We start from the raw sequence: 21,975 nt of genomic DNA, 5'->3' as shown, positions 1-21,975 counted from the left end.
GTTCTCCTCTGGATCATTCAGATGTTCATTGGCAAACTGCAGACGGGCCTGTAAATGTGCTATCCTGAGTAGGGGGACCTTAAGGGCTCTGAAAGATTTCAGGCCTTCACGGGGCACTGTGTTACCAATTGTTTTCTTGGTGACTATAGTCCCAGCTGCCCTGAGATCATTGACAAGTTCCCCCGTGTAGTTCTGGGTAGCTTCATCACCTTTCTCATGATCATTGCAAATCCACAAGGGGAGATCTTGCATGGAGCCCCAGACCAAGTGAGATTGACAGTTATTTTGTGTTTCTTCCATTTGTGCATTATAGCATCAACCTTCTTACCAAGTTGCTTGGCGATAGTCCAGTAGCCCAGTCCAGCCTTGTGTAGGTCTACAATCTTGTCCTTGGTGGCTAGTTTGGAATCTGATTGATTAATTGCTACAGGTGTCTGTCCACAGAAGCTTCTGTAACAAACTTGGATTAGGAGCACTCCTTTACAGAGGGTGCTCCTAATCTCAGTTTGTTACCTGCATACAGGGAAGACACCTGGGAGCCTGAAATCCTGCTGGTTGATAGGGTATCAAATACTTTTTCACTCATTACAATGCACATCAAGCTCTTACATTTGAGCACAGGGTGTTTGAGGGTTCTTTTGTTGTTATTCTCTCTCTCACAGCTACAATAAACCTACCATTACAATTATAGACTGGTCATTTCTTTGTCAGTGGGCAAACATACAAAATCAGCAGGGGATCAAATACTTCTTTCCTCACTGTATATATATATATATTTATATATATATATATATATATATATATATATATATATATATATATGCAATGATGATTTACCTCACAAATGTTCAGTAAAGCTCTTTATACTTTAAAAACCAGGTTTGGACTAGTATTGTTTTACTTCTACTACCTTATGATGAACAGAATAAAGATGTGTACCTTTGTTAAAGCTCTTTATTGCTGTAAAGAAGAAGTGTAAATGACCTCATTGTGGGTTGAACTCCAGGCAATAGAAGATTGGAGTTGATGTGCCCCACACACACTCATGATTGTCCTTTTATTTAAATTTACTCCAATCAATAATCAGGTTGTACATGCTTTATATCCTGATGGGATCTGTTTATAGTGAACTGTTATTTCATTTTTGATGCATACTGGGCTTGTGGTGGATAATTTTATTCAGTATACTTTCAGCTTTACTGTTTCAATGTTTTTAGACCATGTTCTACATATTTAAAATAAATGAAACAAGACAAGGCGTATATTATCTTGCAAAGTCTGCAGATGGTAAGTAAACCTGGAAATTGATGTACAGAGCTCTTGCCTTCATAGCTTCTGAGAGATAAAAGATGTCTGTGGGTGGATCATCTCTCCAACATATATAGCAACCTAATATATTGGTTTAGATAGATTGATCATTCACATAAAAAACTAGAGTCACCAAACAGAGAAGCAAAAACTTCTAAATGTTGTTAGATTTCACAGAATGTTTCATTTCTTTGTGTATAGATGACAAGTACACTTTGTGTCACTGCAAGACTTTGTTTTACTATTTCCTGCTATAATAATTTTTTTGTCTTTAAACAAAGAATTTTCATCCTTTCCCTTGGTTTGTTGTACCTTGCTTGGAGCTCTACTTTTATATACTAAAAATATGAAATCCATACTGTTGGCATTTTACACATCCACACATATTTTTATAATGTAAACCAGGTTGAAAAAAAGTTGATGGGGGCGTGGCTTCAGCTTCTCACTGGATGGCTGTGTGTTAATCCTGCTCTGTTCTAGAACCGGACTTGGAGGCACCTAACCGGCACATAATGGGGAACAAACGCAGACAGAAAATACCCTAAGGGTCCTGTGTCCCGGATGGCACCTTAATTGGCTTCTAAACACTCAATCCTGAGCCTCTTTGCTGCAAACACAGTCGTGGGAGGCTCAAGGCTCAAGATGGCGCTGGATCCCCCTGATGAACGTGGTGAGAGACGGATTACTGATACTACACCAGCACAGTCTTCTCTCTCGAAGCCCTTTCTGGATTCCCCACCTCTCCTTCAGCCACAGCTGCCCCCCCCACCCCCGAGGGCGGGGGTGTCACTGCTGATTCTCCTGTGGATGTCAGCTCGGCAGGGGGCTTTCATGTTCCCCCTATGCAGAAAGGATCTCTTTTAATGCTACCACTTCCACCACGCCAGTGGATACTGAATTGCAGGCTGCTAAGGGTGTGATCACTCATCTTTAAGAACAAGTCTCTCTACTGGCGGTGACCATTCGTGATTTTAAATTTCATATTAAGGACTTAGATAATCGAGGTAGATGTAATAACATAAGAGTGCGTGGTCTCCCTGAAGCTACTCAGGCTTTGGATTTACCTCTAGTGCTCCAGACCATCTTCAACAATATTCTGGGCCATCCTGCTCAGGAATCTATTAAATTTGATAGAGCTCACAGAGCCTTAGGCCCGGTTGGCCCACCCTCTAGACCAAGAGATGTGATCTGTTGGTTACAAGATTATCCCCTAAAAGAGGACATTAACCATTATGTACGATAAACCTGCTCCGGACCAACTACCATATCAACCGGAACGTTATAAAAATTAGAATGCATAGGATTTTAAATTATTAAAATATCTATATCAATTACTAATGGAAAATGGATCCTCATCATTTCCAGATCAAAAGATCGCAAAAATAACTCCAGAATCTAAACCTCCACCAGTACTTTCCAAAAAAACTAAATCAAGTTTCTTTCCACCAATATCAACTAATCCCCATATCCAAACATTTGTAGATATTACTACTGAGCAAATTCTCCGAAGCAACCCTGATTTGGAACTACATAACAAAAATTTCACAAAAGCCCATCAACAAGCTCTCAATAAAATGAAATACAACAATACAAGGAAAGTATATGGAAAGCCAACCCAGGAAATGTCATTGATTCCAAAACCAAAGACTACCTCTCTAATAAATACCCAATGATACCAACATTTTATGCACTCCTACTGGTCGCCTGATAATCTCTGGCTGGCTCGTTAGCAGCCAATGCCAGTGAATTAATTAACACATGCCTTCATCCACTAGTTACCAACCTTCCATCATATAAAAGACACCATATATGTATTGAAATTAACTCAAAATATGCAAGTTCCACCTAACGATTGATGTGGAAGCACTATATAGCAGCATACCACATACTCTAGGAATACAGACAATACCTAAATGTCTTGCAAAATTATACCTTTCATCACAGATTTAAAATAACTGCATTACCACCCTACTGACCTATATCCTTCTTCACATACATACATCTTCACCTTTGATGGTAAAACATACTTACAAACACAAGGTGTTGCAATAGGAACACTATTTTCTGATCCTCAGGCAACCAAATATAATAAATACATTCTGTCATGGAAACATATATGACATTCTCCTTTTTGGACAGGCCCTGAAACAGTACTCACCGAATTTTTCAATTCTCCTTCAAGTAAACAATTTCAAACTCAAGTTTATAATGGAACACAGTAAGTTCCAAATATCCTTCCTAGACCTTTACACTAGAATCGACAGGAATCATAAAGTTACAACCACACTTTCCGCAAACAAAGGGCAGGAAACACAATATTACAAGCAACTAGTGCTCCCTCAAAACTCTCATCCATAGCATCCCCTTTAGTCAATACCTTAGGCTTAGGAGAAATTGCACTACAGACCAGGACTATAAACAAGAGGCTAAATTAATTCAAGGAAGATTATCCCATCAAGGGTACACAAAAAAATTTCTGGAAAAAACATATCAGAGAGCAAGAAAATGCTCCAAGGGAAGACCTCCAATCCAAGAAAAAATCCACTCAGACCCAACTCCCTCAGACTATTCGAATAATCACAAGATTCATTGCAAACTACGATCTGATCTTTAAAACTCTAAATCAAAACTGGCATATCTTGAAATCTGACCCCAAAATTTGAAAATTCATTGGGGAAAAACCATAAATCATATACCCAAATCCAAAACACTAAAGGAACATTTAGTGTCAAGCCATTTCCATCAACCACTGACACTCCATTCCCCCACTGACACAAATGGCACCTTTAAATGTGGAAAGTGCGGCCAATGCACCTGGATCAGTGAATCCCTCACCATTACCCTGTCTAATAGAAAAAAACATACACCACACCACTGTATAGACTGTAACACCACTAGCATCATCTATCTGATTTCATTATACATGTAGAGCCTTCTACATAGGCAAAACCAAACAACCATCTGCCACCACGTGGGAACAAAACATCAGTTTGACACCAAAAGTATTACAATTCTTTGGTTTAGAACAGGGGTCGGCAAACTCTGGCATTTAGCGGGTAGTTCATTCTAGGCTAACGCCCCCTGGCCTATCAGGCCTAATGCCGTCCAGCAACCCGCGGCTGCCGGCTCTCCGGCCAGGTGGCGTTAGGAACTATCGGAGCCGCTGGAGCTCCGGAGCCACCAGAGCTCCAGTGCTGCCTTCTTGCAGTTGCTCCCCTATTTAGGGCGGCTGGCGTTGATACTTCCGCGGTAAATAGGGAAAGCTCCCTGAAGGTAAATCCCTCTCCTCTGCAATGCATACGGAGGAGGTGGATTTCACTTCAGGTGGCGTTCCCTGGTGGTAGGAAGGGCCATTAGGGCGAGTCTGGCCTAGTGTGCTACCTCCCCCCCCCCCCATAAATGGCCTAGTGGCTATAGGACTTTGCTGATCCCTGGTTTAGAACATATACCAGATAACCCCAGAGGAGGTTAAAAAATTTCTCCAACCGGAAACTAAATAGATACCTAATCTTAAAGCCACACAAGCCCCAGGGCTAAATGATACTCTTAGTTACAAATCCTGTCTATAGCTCACTAACATCTACACTATTGTACACAAGATACTCCCACCCACGTATAGTTATGAATAAAAAGGTAGTGATTATTCCCACAAACTTGTGGCAAACAAATTTTAAAATATACTTTTATGACATACTACATTACTTTCTTTTGAACATTCATTAATGTATTTTTAGTGGCCAATTACGTACACTTATTCATAATACGCTCCCCTAAATATACCAACACTCTGTAATAGTTTATATTTGACACCATGGCCTTGATTTATTAAAGTTCTCACTTTTATCAGTGAAGCTAGGTAACCAGCAAACCTGTAATGGATTTCCTAAAAGTCAGGCTATTTGTTAGCAAATGTTTTCAATCCTGGACCAGATCCATTCCAGGTTTGCTGGTTTACCCAGATTCACTGATGAAAGTGTATTCTCTCCAGCCTTGGAGAACTTTATTAAATCAGGGCCCATAACTTTAAGATACCCGTCATGTATATGAACTGACTAACATATCATGTATGTGAAATGGTGCTATTTTACCATTTATTTTCATTTATTCATGCTTTATAATGTAATAAATTATCTCATGTATTCAATTTAAAACTGTTCTTGAAGGTAGGGATAATTCCAATATCTATGAATTTATGCGTTATCTATTTTCATTTATTTATACCTTATAATGCAATAAGTATTTTATGTATTAAATTCCAAACTGTACTTTAAGGCGTGGCTATATCAAATATCCATGGAATTATGTGCTATCTTTTTCTATGTATTGCAACCCTGAATATGAAATCCATTTATACTTCAACACTGATGTATATCAATATACTTGACTGGATTTTATCCTTTTTTTTTTTCTCTATTATGAATTATGACAACCCGTCCACTCATCCTTGAGTTTAGGAGATTCCCCCTGGCGTACAATGGGACTCATGGGGTACCTCCAGTGGCGCATAGGCTATGCATAGGCAATTACCTGCCTGTGATCAGCCTTCATGTTTCCTCCATGTGACCCGCCTTTTTTGGGCGGATCAACCCCTGCATGCAAAGTGAGACGATCTTCCCAATAGGCTGCCTTGGCATCAGGGGATAGCCCCTATGACGCCACAGGGAATTCCCCATCTCCCGTGTGAAGGCCTGTGGGGCGCGTGCATGCATGTACCATCTGCATGCAGCCGGAAACCAAGCTTTAAAAGGTGGTTTCCTACACCATTACAGCCCCTGTGGCTGTGTCTACACTTGCATGTGCGGTGACGCACACTCTGCGGATTGCTTTCAGGAGAGCGGTCCTAATAAAATCCACTTTATTTCTTTCATGGTAAGCAAAGGTTTTTTCATTCATATATCCTATCTGGGATTTTACCAATTTAGATATATACATACTTAGTAACTTTATATAACTTAAAAAGTTTACTTACCCACACATATTTTTTATTTAGGTCTGGATATTTCCTTCTTTGACACATCCTGCTATCCATGACACATAGGTAAGTTAATTGTTTATCCTAAAATTGTTCAAGCTGTTACCTTCATATTTCCCTCCCCCTTACAATTATTAAACTCCATTTAAATATTTTCCTAGCCACAAAGTTTAATACATATACACCCCATATAGATTCCTATACGAAAATTCGGCTCACTAAATGGTGAGCATTTCTGTGCTAAAAGAACATTGGATGAATGGACTGAAAATTTCCTGTAACCACCGGAATCAGAATACTAGATACCTGCATCAACCCTTTTTGTGCCTATTGCAAAAAAATGAAGGTATGTTATATCTATAAATACAAATCCACTTTATATCTCCCCAGAATACAAACGTAACATCTGCCTTACATACAATTAATAACACTATTTTTAATCAACTGTTTTATTTATTAGCACCTCCAGTTGTGATTGCCCAACTATTCTATATAAACCCTTACCAGTCAACTTCAATGTAAGTAAGAACCATGACAATTATATAGCCTAAAGCTTTCTCGTTTTTACATGCCTTTGTAAATACATGTACATCTATGTCTGTTTATACATATTTTTTCAATGCATCTATGGTCATGTGCATGCAGTTGCACACACATGCACATAGACATATACATACTGCATAGTCTAATCTGCAAGTAATATCTATATGAGTTGGTAAGAAACTGTATTACACGTTTAACCTGTATTTTTGATTGTACACATATATACAATGTATTACATTAACATAGACTTCCCTATATGTATTGTTTTATATGTACAGACTATAACAATTTGTATACAATATTGCACCCCTGAAGAATCCCTACCGTGGCGAAGTGCGTCGGGACGTATGCGACCATTAGGTCATGCAGCTTTAGAAATTGTTAGCATATCTATGTATAGAACAGATCATCCCAACTCTGTGAAGACTAACAGAGCTTTGGATAAGACCTATTGAACTATATGGAATAATTATGTCTTTATCTGAAGCATATCAATATATAAATAACTTTTACAAAAAACTTTTAAGCCTCAAACCTCTTTCTTTCCTCTATAGTAGCTTTAAAGAGGTTGGCTCTTACCTATTAGCCCTTGGGTAAAGAAGTATTGCCCAATATACTGGTTTTATCTGCATGCCATTGATAACCTATTGATAGCAATATCAGTTCACCATTGTTACTAGACCACATTATCTTCAACTTGGCCATGTCCCTACATTTTTGCACGTTACTTTGCTCCTAGCTTGGCACTGTATTTAAATGTATATTTAAATTGATAGGGGGCACATGGTCTTGTGGATAACATACAAACTGGTACCTTGGCAGAAAAGAAAAAACACTGATATAGCTGGTATTGTAACGTTTTCCTAAATACATCTCATATAGGTAAATCCGATTGCATTTTAGTCATTATTCTATTGAGTTTCAGATAGATATGCCCAGTTCTCTTACTAGGTGATTTCTTTGTTCATCTGCTTCCCTTGGCTATCATACATATCAATAAATGACCAGTGACAGAGCTGGCTGACATTGATTAACAACACAAATAATGTTCACATTCCCAGTAGTAAATAAGATTTTTATAAGACATCATAAGTTCCCCAGAACATGCAAAATGCTTCCAGTGGAGAATAAAGTCCTACGACTTCACTGCAGTTCTAGAAATATCCGGGATAATATAAATGATATATGGGACATTCATAGACCTGCAGAGAAGCTCCAGGACTTCATTCATTATTGACAGTGATAGACACACATCTAAATGCTTCATCTAACTTTAACATTACTTATGTAGTAGTAAAAGCTGGTAAAGTGAGTATTTTTTTTTATTTTTTGAATATATTTTTTTTTTTTTATATAGACAAACATCAATCAACAGCTCATTACAGTTTTTTTTTAAAATACAAATTTAAAGATAGGACATAATTCAGCTTCAACGGTCCCACTCAGTGGAATAATTCAAATGGGGATTATAAAAAAAAAAAATCCAAATATAATTTTGCAGAGACTGAATATCTAGGATAAAGATAAATATATATAAACTATCTGATCAGGGTGATCAGGCTTGCTTTGTGAAAGAATATATATATATTGGTATTTGAAAAAAAATGATAAAAAAATGATAATATAATAAATTATAATACAACATTATTAAAAATATAATCCATTATATTATTTCTCACACAGCAACATAAGAAATTAGGAATATTTTAGTTTTCTTTAATGGTATATAAAATTCAAACATCACACAGACTGTTATTGGTTTACATCTTATTATATCATGTTACCTATTCCTAATTGAAGCCCACTAGCCCAGCCTAGAATGCCTTAAGCTGACACCATCTCTATAAAAGACTGTCATCAGTTTTTCAAATGAACACTGTGTATAGTTCACTGGTATATATTAGAGTTTGTCAGCAATAAAAGGGCTGTCACTTTGAAGATTTTTTGATGTTTAATTCTTTAACACTAGAGAATATGGTGCCAGGAACAAAGGCGCCTGTTACCTCTAAACACATTCAATGAATACAGAACAGCATAAATCTAAGCTCCCTCTGTAGCCTGTACCAGCAGCATGAAAAGTGCTATTGAAATACAACATAATAAGCAAACAACGAGAACCTGTTTTCTGTATGCAACACCTGTGACTCCTATAAAGACAGCATATCCTTCACTTAGGGCTTTTTGCACATTCTTGTGAAGACCTATTTAGTTACTATAAGGTCAAGCCTGTCAGGAATACAAAAATCATAAAAAATCAACATAAACCAAGGAAGCAAGGCTAAATACTTAGGATAAGTGTACATGTAAATAGGATTTAGTTTTATTCAATGGCACAATTTTTAATATCAAGATTTTTAATAGCCTTCCAAGGTATTTCTTACAAATTGGCTACAATCTCCAGGCTTTACTGTCTGTAGTTTTACCCATGCTGCTAAGGTCCAGACTTGCAATCTGGGCTGGCAATTGTAGAAGTTGGCATTAAAGTCAGTATGTCTGGGTTCATTTGTAAGCATCTCTGGGTAAATTAGCATCGTACTAATGGAATAATAAATATTACTGCAGTCCGCAGAATGTAATGCAGATCTATTCTCACTGTATACTCAGTTCTCCCAGTAAAAAGATCACGTTGAATGATTTATGGAACTAATAAAGCTATCAGAGATAACCATATATATCAAAGAAAACTCTTTCCATTTAAAAATATAGAGGATCCTGGACCATTTAGGAAAAAATGGGTTATCACTTTCTGATCTTAAAATCTTCTTCATACCTTTCCTGCATTCTTGATGCTCCTCTCCATATTCTCTATCATGTCTTGTGGTTACAATGAAGCCAAAAGTAAAATACCAGCCCTAGTTTCATCTATTACAACTTTAAAGGTAACATCAGAACAGGTAACTCATCGGTACAGGCCAGGCAAAAGTTCCAATCTGGATGATGTGCTAGTTCAGGGACAAGAAAATTAATTATGTTAGATGATGAAGACAGGTATATTTCCATGCAACTATGATTGCTTTTGGAGGTTAGACAATGGTAGAGACCCTGTGTGGTATAACTATGAAGCACCAGAAGTGTTTGCATTTGGATCCCCTTTCTGTCCCATATAGATACTATTCTTTGCATCAAAGCTAACAAAATAGTGGTGGGGAGTTTGTGCGAAATATGCCCAAAATGTAATACCTTTTAAATAAAGTGTTTTGCCAACCCCGGACAATGCAATAAAGACAAGACAATAAACAGAGGGTAACACAAAGTGTGTTCGTTTTAGAATTACTTTAACATGCAGAAATCCTTGATTATTATTAGACAGTATTTATATAGCACCATCATATTACGCAGCACTGTACAAAGTCCATAGTCATAGTCATGTCACTAACTGTCCCTCAAAAGAGCTCACAATCTAATGTCCCTACCATAGTCATATGGTGTTAATGTAGTCTATGTAGGTCAATTTTTAGGGAGAAGCCAATTAACATCATGTTGCATGTTTTGGGATGTGGGTACCCGGAGGAAAACCACACAAACACGGGGAGTCGAATTGAACCTGATACCTAGCACTGCAAAGGCCAAGGTGCTAACCCCTGAGCCACCGTGCTAATCAATTTTATATCAAAACTGTATACATTGTCATAAAAATGTGGCTTAATAGGACGCTAGACTTTAATCATCTGGCAATAGTCGATAAAAAATAGAACAATGTAATGTATAAATCGCATGCATAGTCCCGTTAATACTCAACGTGTTTTGCCCATTAAAGGCTTCCTGAAGGGTTAGCAGTACAATTGTGAAGCAGTAGCAAGTGCAGGATATAGTCTAGGTACATTATACATATAATACCATTATTTAATATGTATATAACAGTACATATATTGTATAATCAAGTCACAGTTACAAATCAAATTATTCAAACATAAATTGAGATGAGGTATATGTTATAGTGAAATAAAATACAGGAAACAGGTAAGTATTCATTTTTAACAGGTCTACATCTCATAGAGTTAAACTGTGTAAAGGTAGGTGAAGCATAAGGAACAGTGATCAAAACTTACATCTGTTAACAGAGAATCTATTGAAACGGATGGTCCCCCCAACCTCTCAGAGGATGTTTTCCCAATAGGGGGAGCAAGAGGAAGAAAAAAATGGTGGTAGCAGGTGGATACTTGTGTATCAGTAATAATTACCACTGATATACAGGTATCCACCAGCTACCACCATTTAATTCTCTCTATACCATTCTTTACAGTAAAGGATAAGGAAACCTGTTCTCAGACTCTAGACATGACCTTTATTCTTTGTTGCTGATCCTAATCTTTTTAAGGCCTTAAAATGGCTTTGAAAGAGACATTTGTTTAATGCAGATGGCTGTTTCACATATTGTTTTACTAACTTCACATGGAGAAATATCACAAATGTATAAAACACATTTGTTACCCACCATCTGGATATTACAATTCAATGGAAAGTCCAAACCTCAGAAGCATTTGTTTTGTAATATAATCTCAGAAGAAAGCTTTGTTTTGTAATATAGCTAGTGCTAGAGTCACTGACGGCAATTCCTTTAAAACACAGGTTTGAAATGGTGAATCACTGATTTTTTTCAATGACTGATCTATAACTATAATGGCCCTTCCACCATTTATGATTCCCATTCACTACTGCATATATTCATTGGATTTGACTGCAAGTGGGGACTTTAGCCGATGCCCAAATTCACTGATTTAAATCGACTAATCGCCAGTTGTTGGTAGCTAATGAGACTCTAGAACACAGGTGCTAATAAACAGTAGGCAAATGTGGTCAATCCATTTAAGGGGATATGCCCCACTGACTTTAAGAAAAGTGTAACTTTAAAGGTAATGTCAAATTTAACCCTTTTTAATGAATTAATTTTATAGATACAGGGAGTACCGCATACTTAGTTGGATTAGGAGTGTTTTAGATATTGCTGTAGTGTTCTTGTTCATATCACTCCTTGGTTTCAGTAGTTAGATAGTCAGAGAATAGTTGTGTGACCCTTGTCATACAGGGAAACAATATTAGCAGGTACCCCATTCTCACAGTGTAATGTGCACTACAATGCACAATTTCAATAACCTTTTACAAAATCTCCTCCACAAGAAATATCCTGCTGTGTAATTAACGTATTTGTGTTAATGTTCTCCACACTCATAGTCCACTATATTGGAACCAAATAAAACATGTCTTTTTCAGAGAATCCTTATGGACACCATGTTGTTTCTGCAATTTCTGTTGGCTATAACAAGTCATTTCTGTTCAGTCTGCATTTTATGCCTGTACACTGTGTCCTGTGTGTGCTGTATTCATTTATGTGTGTGCTTGGGGCTTTGTACACCCTCAATTTAAATATGCAATGTATTCTAGGTGCACGTGACCTCCTTCCATGCTGTGCACAGACTAAGTATTTTGTATGTGTGATTTGTGCTTTTTATCTTGTGTGCCGTGTACATTTTTGTGGTATACACTGTATTCTGAACAGGCTTGTACGATTTATAGAACAAAGTTGTTTTAGAGTTGGTCCCCAACACAAAACTTCAGGAGCATGCCACATCCCACAATACAAATATGTTAATTGTTCAATCAAATGTTCAACAAAATCATCATTTATTACAATATATAACACCCTTACATGTTTGTGATAATAATCAATCCCATGAGGTTAAATTCCCTTTAAAAGAATTAGCCACGGAGGTCAACAAAAAGCCGTTGGGCAGGCATCAGTCTGGTCAGACAAACATCGTATCTTTAGGGATTTACTAAAATATTCCATCAAAATAATAATATTATTGCAACATCTGTATAGGTAAATAAGGCTTGTATGTTGCTTACTCTTTGCGCAATATGTTCAATGTTCTGTGGTGTGTATGTTGTGCACTTGACTATGGCAAAACAGAGTTTTGCAAACCTTTATCCGACCAAACCCCTTTCCCAACAGGCCCCCTGCAGGCCTTTTATTACACATTAAATATGAAATAGTATTTTTTATTATCAATATTAAGCATAACAACAGTATATTAAACCAAACATCAAAAATAACAACAAATCAGAACAATCACAGATTCCAACACAACTTAAATCTTATCTGGTAGCTGGTCTTTGAAGGCTCCATTACCACTTGTAGTCTGCTCCAACATAATAGGATTGCTCCCGCAGCCAACTTTCCCAGCTTGGGAACAATATAACCTCTATATATGTATATCACTATATATGTATTCTCAATCCACAACTTTCGCCAATGTGGAGACTCCACACCAAAGAAGGGTCCCCAACCCCACTGAAACTTGTACCAAGAAACACACACCCCCTGAGGACCTCAACTGCTTCAACCCTACCCTACTATCCAATAAGCGTCCTCCTTTTAAAACCACAAAAATGGCGGAGGGGGGGGGGAGCTTTCGTTTGCACCCTATATAATGGAGTGACCTCATCCCTTTTCTTCCTAACCTTTTATCACCTTAACTCCTCCACGACCTCCACCTTCCTACCAATCTCCAAAATGACTTCCAAATCACCCAAAAACAACTTATTACTCCTATCCTTTCTGCCCACTCATGCAAGCCTTCCACCACGCTCTCTTGCCAGCACGCTCCTGCATATATTGTGTGATGTGTGTGTTCTGTGCTTTATGTATTTGTTGTGTGCTTTTGTGTGCTCACTGCCATGTTTTCTGTATGTTCTGTGTGCACTCTTTAGTATGTGTTCTCCATGCTGCAAGAGTCCTGCATGCTGTGTGTTGTGTCTGTTGTGTGTTCCATGTGAGTTGTGTGCACTTGTGCATTGTATGTTGTGTGCACTGTCTTCCCTGTGTATAGAAAAAGTGATCTGTGATCTGCATTCTTTTTGCAATCCTGCATGCACAGTTGCAGTTGATTCTGTCTGTGTTGAGTTCATACTGTATTGTGTTAGCTATATTTCCTGTAGTGTGTATGCGGTAAATGTTGTAAACCCCAGCTACACCCCCTTTAGTAGATAATAACAATATACTGTATATATATATATATATATATATCCTGCTTATGATTAGTCATTTATGAGGTCTCATCCACTGAAAACCTGTTTTTTATTGTAACTTTGCATTTGAAGAAGAGAGACCATTTATGGTGCCCAATTTGTATTCAATTTTGTGTTTTTAAGTGATGCCCCAGTCTGAACATTTTTATCAAATAAATAGCACTCTGTGCTAATGTATTGTTGAATTCAGCACACAAATTATGCAGTTCTCTATGCTGCATCTTGTATCTGAATGTTATTATACTGTTTAGTCCATTACAAGCTATATCTATCTGTAGGCAGCTTTGATATACTGCGCTCATAAAATCTCTCATTTGACTCCAATGATCACAGTTCACTACCATTTCTTCTCTAAATGTAATTTTATTTCTGTATTATTTTTAACCTTGGCAAGTTTTCGAATTAATTAGCATTTGTCAGAAATATACGCAAGGCTGTAAAAATCTGGAGACTCACACTGACCCAGAATCAATGTGTCCAGCACAAAATTATGAGCAAACAACTGGAGATTAATGTGATTTAAGGAGATAGACAGACAGACAACAAACAGCAACACGTCGAGCCAATACCAAAACTATGTATATGATATGTTTGTTTACGACTACGAATGCCAAAGGTGGATAAAAATGCCCAGCGTGTTTATGGGCGTAGATGAGATGTTGGAGTGTGGGGCATTATCAGTAGGCTGTGATCAGAGCAGATGCAGGCTTCATCCGCTTAGCTGGCAGAGAGATGCCGTAATTTATCCCGAAACAGACAGCCATGGGACCACCGATCAATTTGTAATTTTTCTCTCTGCTGCCAGTTGAACAAACGTCGACATTAAATCCTTGGGAAGCCGAAGCGGCTCAGCTCAGTGCCTTAAATTATTCAATTAATGTGAGGAGGTCTCTTTTTTTGGTAATAAACGAGCTTTTGATGTGACAGGTTTGATTTCTGGAGAGAAGGACAGAGGGTCAGATGAGATGGATAAATCATCAAACCGGACACAGAATGCGGAGAACTGGCAGGTTGGTGGCAATGAGAAAGAGACAGCTTTCAGTCATGGATTCCCTCCCTGCTGCTTCTAACGTTGGCCCCTGAAGTCAATATCCAATAGCCAAATAAAAATAGGGGAAACTGAAGCTTTCAAATGCTTAAAACATACAAAATACCCCCACTTGCTGTATAAACATAAAAAGGATTAAAATTAGGTTTCGGCAGGAAAGAATCTAGCAACGTTTATTGCTCCTAACTATAAAATCATTAACCCATGGAGTGACTTTTCTTGAAGGTGGATTGGCAGAAAATTTCAAATTTTCTTTTTCAATGCTGTGCTTTGTCGGTAACAGCAGCATACTGCTTAAATTCTGGGTCTGGTTAAGTAGAAGCTAGAAAAGGACACAGACCATAAAATGAGATATGAAAAAACAATGCTGGGACATGTTTTAAAATAAATTAATCTGTAGGGGTGATTAGCGGTGAGCGTGAGTTTTATACGCTGTATCTGATGTTGTTTCCAAACAAGAAGCTTGTGAGACTCAACAAACAGAAAAGAATCAGATTGGCCTCTAGCCACAACGGAGGCTTCAGGGATCAAAGCTTCGCTGGAGGGTTACCGCTGATACGCAGCCCAGCCGACTCCTGAAAGACTTCATCGCGTGATCGTATCAAGATTCTGTCAAAGTAAATAACACATGTATCCTGCTATTGAAGAGGTATCAGGTCTATGGATTCTCCACTGTGGTTAAGAGGATTTACCATAGCTATTCTTTACCAGGCCCCGGTATGTGGTTCATTGTGCACTGAAAAAAAAAATGAACGTTTAAATAAGGAAGACTGGTTAAAGTCATCACAGCAATACAGTACTTTATAGTAAGCTAACCAAGAACTAAACTACACATTCATATAATAAAAAAAGGAAGAATAACAGTTCTTAAACATCTATCACTAAGGATATACATGACAAGGTTCATTGTGAACTGTTCTGTTGAGGTCAACACCACTTGCTCCATTCTCTAAGAGCCTTTATGTATGAGTTATTCAATATTCTTCATCATCACTGTGTGCCAGTTTGTCACATTCACTTCATTTGGTTCCCACTTAATAGGTACTGCTGTCACCTCCACTTGCTTGCAACTTACTGAGCCCCTCTGTCATTGCCACCCCACCCATTTCATTCTTTCTGAGCCCCTCTGTCACCATTACCTTACCCAGTTCAGCCTCCATGAGCACCTCTGTCACCTCCATCTCACCCAAATTATCCTTCTGGAGTACTTCAGTAACCTTCTTCTCACCTGGTTCTCTCCCACTGAGAACTTATGTCTCTCCAACCGACCCAGTTCACCCACATTGAGCACCTCTATCATTTTAACCCCACCTGGTTCACCTTGCCTGAGCACATCTCTCACCTTCATCTGACCCAGTTCACCCTCTGTAAGCACCTCTGTCACCTTCACCTTACCTGGTTCACATTTGTCACCCCCTTCCACCTGCTGTACCCTGTCTTTACCTCATTACCTCTCCTGCTAATATATTTTTAAATATTTATTAAAAACATACCTGAAATAAGACTTAGTTTATTTCTGCATGCAGTTCAACATATATGAAATCATTGTTCTATGTATTTTTTATGTATATGGCAAATGAAATGTATAACAGTCAGTGATATATAGCTAGGGATAAGAGAAAAAGATTTCTTTTCTGCAATGTTCAGCAATAAAAGGAAGCAAATGTAAACATTATGCATAAAAGTCAAATAAGACAACACTGAAAAAGTAAAATGAAAATTTTAAAGCAACAGAAACAATAGTCATCAAATTTACACAGAGAAAGATAAAAAATGCAAGAATACTCAATTAAATAAACTTCCCTAACTAAACCCAGAAAAAATACACAATATTAACAAAGAAAACAAATTGATTTAGACAAATTTTAAAAGAAATTTAATTGACAGTAATTGGTAACTTCACCATTGGTTTTCTTTAATTTAGTCCTTTTCATTCCATATTCATTGCATATTTAGTCAGCTTCTATAAAATCAGGTTCCAAGTGAAGTGAAATTCCCTCTTTGACATTTGTTATTAGAATTGGTGTCTCCGGTGCATGATTCCCCATGCCCCCTTCTGTTCTGGTGGCAATGACGACCAGGATAAACAATACAGGATATTCTACCCAAGGAGGATAAAGACAGTAATAAAAACTTGTGATATAACTTCTAACTTCTCACCTCCACCAAAAAAAAAAAAATAGGGACACCAGTTTTGCTGGATTCCCTGTAAAATGACACATATTTTGTGAAAATAGGAATGATGTTTGACTTCAGACTAGAATTAATCTGAAAATTGTGTAATGGGTTATCATGTTATATTTATGAATGTCACCAAAACTAAGTATCCATAATGTCTTGCTTGATCTTTCAAATGTGGTCAGCAGGGTACAATGGACTGTAATGGAGGCTATGTGAGCCCTCTTAGTCCTCACCAGTCATTTGTGAGTGTTTGGAAAGCTGTTGCAGGGAAAGTTAACAAAAAATGAAAAGGGTCAGTTAGGAAAAATAATTTATTTTCTATTTATTTGGCCAATCAACCCCTTGTTACATTGGTTCTTGGCGGCTTTTTGGCCTAATGAGCCTTGTATTAATTCCCCAGGGATTGGATGGATACCTGGCCATTTCCAAATTCCACCATAACTCCCCCCCCCCAAAAAAACAAAACTATATCCTTTTAGGGTTTTGGATGTGGAAAAGAATCCTCTGTCCCTCAACACCTGACAAGGGTGGTTTTTACAGAGAGAGGCTTTTCCGCCTTTGCCTCTCAACCTGCAAGGTTTAAAGAACATGTAACTTGCTCTGCTACAGGACAAGAGGCATACACCCGCTGCCCTCTTTCAGAAGGCTTGTTAAAAGTGAACCCTATGCTGTTCTTTTAATATTAAAAAAGCAAAAACAATTTAAGATATTCTCAAGCATTTTATATAAAAGATTAGTGTTATGTTCATGGTTGCCCAAACTAAGCTGGGTAGATTCACTATTCTCTAAATACAATTCAATTAACTGATGCTTGTCATTTTTCTAAACATTTCCAATCCTTATGAGGTTGAAACAGCCATTTACAGAAATGATATTTAATATATGTAAAATAGTAAACAACAGAATGCAACATTGTCTGCCAATGCAATTCATAAGAGTAAACTTAGAGAAGGATTCTTCTTTTCTTGTGCTTTTCGTCCAATCAACGTTCATCCTTTAATTGTTTATCAAATCCATATCTTCTTAATAACGACTAGATAAAAAGTGATAGAAGCGAACACCTTCAATCTGTACCGGCCATGTATAATGGATCCTATTCCAGTGTAGTTAATGTACGCCAAGCCTGGTATTGCTGGGTCAAGCATGAAATATGCATAGTGACTTCTTGTTTAATGCTCTTTCTCTACCGAGTACTGCAGCCTAGCCAAGCCTGGAGCTAACAAGAGACGGGCAGTTGATAAATTATTCATCTTCAAATGTTCAGCTTCCTCTGTAGGTTGTGACAAGTTGGAAATGCACAGATCCATAATCCCCAGCTTGTTTCTTATTCCAGAGAGAAGGTCCCTGGGCCAAAAACTATAGACACAGTCCCTGCTCAATGGGGCTGCATGTTTGTGCAGGACATTTGCACAGGAACAATGCAGCACATAAGCCTAACTGCCTCCTTTTGTAAATGGGGCAAATAAATATTTTATAGACTATCTGTAGTACAAAATGACCCTGCAGCAATTTCTCAATGAGCACAAATGTATAATAATATTTTACGAGGACCCAAGCGACAAATCTTTAAAGTTCTGCAAAAGTCTTTCTTTTTGTGACCAGGGGCCATTGATGTCCAAATGCTTAAATTTAGCAGCATCAGTATGACAATAATGCTTGGACTATTTTGCCTTCTTTATAGGTTTAAATTTTTTTTAAGACATAAATTTTATTTGTTACAGTGGTTTAGTTGCCCTGCTCATATACTTATTTTAATAAAATATATCATCAAATGTAGTCACTAAATATTACAAATTTAAATGATTATTTTTAAAATGCTGGTAAACTTTTCTTGTTAATACTATTATTATTTTATTAATAACTAATAGAATGATTGAATAAATTATATTTATTATATGATTGAAAACAAAAGTGTAAAACATTGTGAGTTGATTGAGAAGATGTGAGTGATTAAGGTTACAACTAGAACTAGTTTCTAAGCTTTAAGATTAAGTTTTTAGGTTACAGTTAAATGTTAAGGGTTGCTTTTACGGTTTGCTATTTTAAGGTAGGTAAAGTTGAGTTTCAACCCAGAAGACCAGCAGAAGGTGACAGCTGAGACAAGGCAATTAGTCTGATGTATAAATGCCGAAGTAATGTGCTTTGGGAAGTACCACAATGCAGACTTTAATTCCACTTTAAAAAATATATAAAATAAATTTAATTTAAAAAGCATCATGGTAAAATAACTTTGGTGATTATATTTGAAGTTACCTCTTAACAACTCTCCTTAAAGTATTTTTATGAGAATTTTACATTTTTTATGGTAACTGTTCATGACAGTTTTTAAATACTTTGAATATTCTCTTTGTAGTGACTGTCTGTGTATCAGTCAGAGGGATCAGCAACCTTCCTGAATATTCGTTAAGGTCAAATCAATTACAGAGGGAGAAACACAAAAAAGTCCTTGCAGCCTACGAGACATCTGAGAATAAGGAATAATTGTACTTAACTTTTACAACTTGCAAATATAAAAAACACACATGGTTGTCCAATGTGTAAACTTTATTTAGAAAATAAACATTAAAAAATACTTATGATATTTACAGTCAATTCATGATGTATACCTATATCTATATAATCTTTAGGAGAATACAGATCTCTTGCTGTAATGGTCCTACTTTTTGTATGGTGTTGTGGTGTCCTATAAGGTGAACCACATAGCCAGTGAAGAATAATGAATTTTTCTGTACGAAGGGTTATGGAAGGCATTTGAGGGCACAATAAACACATGTAATCAGGGATTGTTCTGGCCAGAATTATCTGCTGATAAGAGCAAGCGGCCGCATTCGGTAGGCATATGAATTATTAATGTTCCTCTGAAACTCTCTGGCTCTTTCTGAGATCATTTCTTTGTGAGCAAAGGACTGAAAAACACACAGCACATAGGAATGGAGGGATTTTAAATCCTGTAGGGGGAAGCAGACGCCCCCAGTTTCATCTTTCTGCACCCTGAAGTTTTCCCCACTGAGAAAAGGATGAATGGAAAAGATTGGCAGTTTCCATGCAGTCAATTCAGATAAAAGTGATGGAAAACAAACTCAGACAGCTCACTTACTTTTCAACCAGCACCATTACACCCTAGGGACAGAACTTCTTTAACCCTTTCAATCAAAAAGCCTGTCCCCCTGTCTTTGCAGACAGTGATTTCGTCTCCATGCTTTGTCTCCTCGCTTTGTCCCTATCTCTAAAAGCTTGTTATTAACAAATTTCACTTGGAGAATTAAATCCTTTTATATTTTACACAGTCCTTGGGCACAGTAATAATAAATCATGGAAAAGAGATACTTTGTATAATGAACGCACTGATAACAAATATAGAGTTAGCTATAACAGTATTGCATAATTTCAAAGATAAATGAGATTTATTTTATCCGACCATGAATTTGGTTTGTTTATAAAAAAAAATATTGCGCTTAGATTTGGAAGGAAAAAAAAAAGTCACGTTCGTTTTTTTCATGTTGGAAAAAGATGAAAATGATCAGGGCAACCCAGGGAAATGGTGTGATAGATACAAAGAATATGTTTAGGCTTCAACCCAAATAAGATTTCCTTTTGCATCATGGGTTTATTTAGCTGAATCAGAGGATAGTGAAAAGCAACTCTTTGATGGTGTCATGGTGTACAGGGCCAGGCAAAGCTTGACATTTCTCTCATGTTAAAAGGACTTTAAAGTGAGATGTCAGTCAAAAAAGAAAACCTAAAACAAAAATAGTGTTTTAAATGCTGTGAATATCTGCTGCCTGTGTATCTGTCTATGTGAAGAAAGTTCTGGGTCTTTCATCAGTGTCTCTTATGTTATCTGATGTTCATTGGCATGAGGCTTATTTTCCAACCCCACCTAATCCTAAAGGTGTGAAATAGAAATTTTTCTTTGTTTTTCATTTTGGAACTGTACATGCTGACAGTTTTTATTTTATTTATCTATTCCTTTGTCTGGATAGAGCCAGGATATCTAAAATGAAGGAAACTAGATTTAAAAGATACTGCCATACTTTAAATGAAAATATCATTACACTTGAATATAAACCACAATTTTTTTTGAGAAGGTCAAAAAAGGTCATTAGAAAAATAATCTTGGTTTACACTTGTTTCACACCAGTAGATAGTGCAGTGTCTTCATGTAAAGTATACAACTATTTCTTCCTATCTGACTCATTAATACATAGACATACTCCACATAGAGGATTTTCTGCTGGAAAATAATATTATAAGTGATAGTCAGCATGGCTTCAAGAAGTTGTCAAACAAATTAACTCTTTTTACAGTAAACAGGTAGACAATGGAATAGCAGTTGATATAGTGTACTTGGACTTTGCTAAAGCATTTGACACAATACCCCACAGTCAGTTAATATACAAATTGGGGTCGAAAGGTTTTGAAAAGTCAATCTGTAAATGGATAGAGAACTGGCTTAAAGATCGCATCCAGAGAGTTGTAATTAATGATTCATACTCTGAATGATCTAAGGTTTTTAGTGGTGTACCCCAGGGTTCAGTATTGAGACCTACTGTTTATCATTTTTATAAATTATATCGAGTTTGGGAAATAAAAGTACCATTTCTGTGTTTGCAGATGACACCAAACTATGTAATAGAGTTAAGTCCACACAGGATGTCTATAATCTACAAGCAGACCTGGATGTACTGTTTGATTGGGCAGCCAAGTGGCAAATGACATTTAATATAGATAAATGTAAAATTATGCACTTGGGAGCTAACAACATGCATGCTTCATACTGTCTAGGGGGAAAACATTTTGGGGAGTCAGAAATGGAAAAGAATCTGGGGGTTCTGGTAGATCAAAGACTTAATAACAGCATGCAATGCCAAGCTGCAATATCTAAAGCTAGCAA

At 37.1% G+C, this 21,975-nt stretch overlaps 1 long non-coding RNA gene across 1 annotated transcript; it reads left to right on the top strand.

Moving 5' to 3' along the window:
• Positions 1-6,480: 6,480 nt before the first annotated feature.
• On the top strand, positions 6,481-19,532 carry LOC140340531 (uncharacterized). The gene is made up of 3 exons (XR_011922667.1): positions 6,481-6,626; positions 6,741-6,798; positions 19,435-19,532. It is a non-coding gene; the product is annotated as an uncharacterized lncRNA (long non-coding RNA).
• The last annotated feature ends 2,443 nt before the right edge of the window (positions 19,533-21,975 follow it).

Source organism: Pyxicephalus adspersus, chromosome 11 (assembly GCF_032062135.1).
Source record: "Pyxicephalus adspersus chromosome 11, UCB_Pads_2.0, whole genome shotgun sequence".
Taxonomy (NCBI): Eukaryota; Metazoa; Chordata; class Amphibia; order Anura; family Pyxicephalidae; genus Pyxicephalus; species Pyxicephalus adspersus.
This window is presented reverse-complemented; position numbering and strand designations above follow the sequence as displayed.